Below are 5,475 nucleotides of genomic sequence, written 5' to 3' on the forward strand. Positions count from 1 at the left end.
AATTGTTTTTCCAATGATGTCCCCTTATGCCAAAGCTTCAGGGACGACCCCCAAAACTTGACTACCTCCTAAAAATGCAGCTATTGACACACCTCCCATTAACCCAAGACTGCCTCCCCCATACACTAAATGAATCTTTCTCTCAGCTAGCACCTGACCAAGATGATTTGCTGATTCTAAAAACTCCTTTTCTTTCCCAGGACTAGATCCACCGAAAACACAAATATTTCTTATTTGATGACCTGAGGAACTTGCCATTTCTACACACTTCTGTATTTGTTGAATGTATGGGTTGAGTAGAAATGAAAGGAAGGAAAAGAGGGTTTTATAGATGAGAAAGTAGAAAGGCAATCATAACATCTATATGTAGGCCAGCTAGAGTCTCACACACTCTCTCTCTCTTTTTATTTATTTATTTACTTTTGAAAAAAGCATGTGTATGTACAGGTAGTTGTGATTGTGGCTCACATCTTCCCTTGGTTTTACGTCCAAGAACGGCTTAAACGCCCTCTATGGGTCGGGGATAGGCTTCCCATCCAGTTTTCTTAAAAACTGGCAAACAGGGTCTTTTTTAGTCAGATTCCCAAGACTAAGTCGATCATGTTCTTTATGAAATAGTGGCCATAAATCATGAATTGCACGATGCACATCTCCACTAGGATGCGTCTCAAGAGTCAATAGAAGATTATCTAAAGACTCCTTACTCAGGCCATCCTTAATGAATTGTATTTTATCTTCACGGTTTATAGATACCATTCCTAAAGAACGACATTGTGTATTACAAGTCCATCTAGCACATCGATGACAGACTTCTAGTCGTTTTGCACGACGCTTCTTTGCAAAAGTGCTTTTACCTGTTCCAGGCATGTGTGAAATGAAGAAGTTAGAGGACTCACCTGATAATCGGACCTTTGCTTCAATCAACCAACGAATATCTTCAGGAATTCCATGATTCATTAACAATCTCAATCTTGCACATCTAGCACGGTAAATTTTTGTAATCGCATTCTGAGGCAGAGCGGGAAAATACTTTTTCAATTTTTCAAGATTAGTGTCCATTATCAAATGAGAATTGGAAGAGAGATTCAAAGAATTGCACAAATATATACACAAATATCAGTAATTATGGGAAACTGAAAGAACCGACTTAAGTCACGGAGTACCGTTATCCGCCATTTGACCGGGGTGAGAGAAACTAGCAAAAATCACTCAAAAAGAAACATAAAAAAGAAAATGTGAGAAAAACAAAATAATCAACCTTTATCTACAAGATCATTCAAACCAGCTGATTCATTTTCACTAGGAAAATTATCAAAGTAAGCTTTCAAACGATGTCCATTTTCCTTAAAATCATTGTCATTCATTGAATTCTCAATATCACAGGCCCCATAAGGATTGGTCCATCTTAATCTTAGCTCTTTAGGGAATGCATAGAGTTGAGAATCATAAAACAAAACTTTTTGACCAGTGTCAATTTTTTGACAATTTTCACAAGTTTTGCAGAATGCATGTGTGTCCTTGAACATGGTGGGCCAATAAAATCCATTTTGAAAGATTTTTGCAGCAGTCTTTTTTGACGAGAAATAACTTCCACATGCTTCAGAATGACAAAGTTTAATGACACTACTTACCTCATTGTCGGGAATGAATCTTTGAAATATTTGATCAGGACAATATTTGAATAAGTTAGGGTCATCACAATAAAAGCTCTTCACTTCGTTCAAAAACTTTTCTTTGTCTTGGGTACTCCAATCAGCTTACCTATTCCAGGCATGTGTGACATAAAGGAGTTAGAGGACTCACCTGATAATCGGACCTTTGCTTCAATCAACCAGCGAATATCTTCAGGAATTCCATGATTCATTAACAATCTCAATCTTGCACATCTAGCACGGTAAATTTTTGTAATCGCATTCTGAGGTAGAGCGGGAAAATACTTTTTCAATTTTTCAAGATTAGTGTCCATTTTCAAATGAGAATTGGAAGAAAGATTCAAAGAATTGCACAAATATATACACAGATATCAGTTATTGTGGGAAACTAAAAGAACCGACTTAAGTCACGGAGTACCGTTATCCGCCATTTGACTGGGTGAGAGAAACTAGCCAAAATCGCTACAAAAACACAAAAAAAATGTGAGAAAAAAAAATAATCAACCTTTATTTACAAGATCATTCAAACCAGTTGATTCATTTTTACTAGGAAAATTATCAAAGTAAACTTTCAAACGATGTCCATTTTCCTTAAAAACATTGTCATTCATTGAATTCTCAATATCACAGGCCCTATAAGGATTGCTCTATCTTGATCTTAACTCTCTAGGGAATGAATAGAGTTGAGAATTATAAAATAAAACTTTTTAACTAGTGTCAACTTTTTGACAATTTTCACAAGTTTTGCAAAATGCATGTGTGTCCTTAAACATGGTGGGCCAATAAAATCCATTTTGAAAGATTTTATAGCTGTCTTTTTTTACGAGAAATAACTTCCACATGCTTCAGAATGACAAAGTTTAATGACACTACTTACCTCATTGTCGGGAATGAATCTTTGAAATATTTGATCAGGATAATATTTGAATAAGTTAGGGTCATCACAATAAAAGTTCTTCACTTCGTTCAAAAACTTTTCTTTGTCTTGGGTACTTCAATCAGAATCTCCTAAAGCAAGAAAATTGATATTTTTATTATACCAAGGCATTGGACTAAGAGAAAGTAAGGATTCGTTAGGAAAGTAATCATCGATTGGTGTGATGTTAGATGTCGAATTTATTGTCACTTTTGACAAAAGATTCGCATCAACATTTTCGGTGTGTTTTTCATCCGTGATTTCTTCCTCAGAATAAATCATTTGTAAATCTTCAGATTCATCCAACTCATTTTTACTTAAAGTAGATTCAAGTTAATCATAAACTAATTCGTCAATATGATCTACTTCTTGTAAATCATTATCATCTCTAGGTTGCTTGCAAATGTTGAAAATATTCATCTCCAATGTCATGTTTCCAAATGATAGCTTCATCAGTCCATTCCTACAATTAATCAATGCATTAGAAGTTGCAAGAAATGAACGTCCTAAAATAATAGGAAATGAATTACATACTTCAACAGGTTGTGTGTCCAAGACAATAAAATCCACAAGATAAATGAATTTATCGACTTGTACTAACACATCTTCAATTATTCCTCTAGGCACTTTTATAGATCTATCGGCAAGTAAAAGAGTTATAGAAGTTGGTTTTAACTCACCTAGATTGAGACTCTGAAAAACTGAATATGGAAGTAAATTCACACTAGCACCAAGATCAAGTAAGGCTCTTTCAATTTTATGCTCTCCAATAAAGCAGGAAATTGTAGGACAACCAGGGTCTTTATATTTCAAAGCATTATTGTTTTGAAGAATGACACTTACTTGTTCGGCTAGAAAGGCTTTCTTTTTCACATTCAGTTTCCTCTTCACAGTGCATAGATCTTTCAAAAATTTAGCATAGGAAGGAACCTGTTTAATAGCATCCAGCAAAGGTATATTGATCCTTACCTGTTTGAAAGTTTCAAAGATTTCAGAGTTGTGATTAACTTTCCTTTGTTTGGTCATGGCTTGAGGAAATGGAAGTGCTGGCAGAGAATCAGTCTTTTCTTTGGAATTTTCAGATTCAACCCCTGCCTTACCCTCAGAGATTGACTCATCATCTTTCTCATAAGGTTCAAGAGAGGGTTTTTCAATAACCTTACCACTGCGCAGAGTAGTGACTGATTTGACTTGATCCATGTGTTGGTTTCCGGAACTACTTGCATTTGCATTATATTGCCCCTTGGGATTTTGTTGTGGTTGAGATGGAAACTTACCTTTCTCTTGGAAACTGAGAGCAGATGTTAATTTTACAAGAGTATCTTTAAAATCTATCATGTTTTGAGCAAGTTGAGTATTGATTGTCTCTTGCTTTTTAATGAATGCATGCAATGTTTCCTCAAGATTTCTTCTAGGAGGTGGAGCATAAGGAGGTGCATATCCATGAGAATTTTGGAAATTGTGGTGTGCTTGAAACGGTGGTTGTGAAGTTTGTGCATTGTTGTTCTCACTCTTCCAACTAAAATTTGGGTGATTTCTCCAACCAGGGTTGTATGTTTGTGAGTATGGGTTGTGGTTGACCCTTTGAAAACTGTTTAAATTATAGGCTTGTTCATAGAGACATTCCTTAAAAGAAGGCAAGGTTGGACAATCGTTGGTTGAGTGTTCATTTGTTTCACAAATTTGACACACAATGTTTTCAACAGATTTTAATTGACCACTCTTTTTCAATTCTAGTGCCTCGACTTTTCTAGCTAAAGATGCAAACTTGGCTTGAAGGTTATGATCTTCCCTAAGGTTGTACATACCTCCACTAGATATATAAAGTTGAGTTTTACTCGGTGCCTCATAAGTACCCGCGGTGTCCCAATTTTGAGCATTTTCAGCTAACAAGTCTAAGTACTCCATTGCTTCATCAGGATCTTTATCTTCAAAAGTTCCATTGCACATCAATTCAACCATTTGCCTATCTCTAGGTGTTAACCCTTCATAAAAATGTGAAACCAATCTCCATGTTTCAAAACCATGATGAGGGCAAGTACTAAGCAAGTCTCGATACCTATCCCAACATTGGTAAAATGTTTCTCCTGGTTTTTGAGTGAAAGTGGTGATTTGTCTTTTGAAAGAGTTTGTTCTATGAGATGGAAAAAACTTCTTTAAAAATTGTTGTTGCATTTCATCCCAAGCGCGAATGGATCCTGGTCTCAAATTTTGTAGCCATGTTTTAGCTTTATCTTTTAATGAAAAAGGAAAAAGCTTTAATCTCATGGTGTTCATGCTACAATTTAAATTATTATATGTGTTGCAGACCTCCTTAAATTCCCTTAAATGCAGGTATGGATTTTCCAATTCTAAGCCATGAAAAGAAGGTAAAAGTTGAATAATGTCTGGCTTAAAATTAAAATGAGATGCATCGCGAGGAAAAACTATGCATGATGGTGCACTTGTTCTTGTGGGATTCATGTGGTCTCTAAGTGTTCTAGCACGGTTATTCTCATTATTCTCATTATGAAGTGATTGATTATCTTCTTTGGCCATTTGTTTTTAAAATGATGAGGATACCCTACAAAGTCTACCACTTCATATAAGTGACCACACTCTCATGCATGTGTAGGAATAGAATAAAAGGAAAAAAGAAAACAAAAGAAGAAGAAACAGAGAAAAGAAACAAAGTTATATACAAGAAAAGTGAAAAGAGAAAATAAAATAAAAACTATAATTTATACAAGAACTTACCTCCCCAGCAACGCCGCAAAAAACTTGACACTACTAAAAGGTTGATGTCTTCTCCCAAGTGCAGGAGTGTCGAAGTAATAAATAACCCGGCAAGACCGGGGTCGAACCACAGGGAGGTTAATTGTACAAATTATAAACAACAATTATAAAACAACAATAACAACAACAGTA

The sequence above is a fragment of the Populus euphratica genome, unplaced genomic scaffold, assembly GCF_000495115.2.
Source record: "Populus euphratica unplaced genomic scaffold, PopEup_1.0 scaffold200.1, whole genome shotgun sequence".
In the NCBI taxonomy this organism is placed as follows: Eukaryota; Viridiplantae; Streptophyta; class Magnoliopsida; order Malpighiales; family Salicaceae; genus Populus; species Populus euphratica.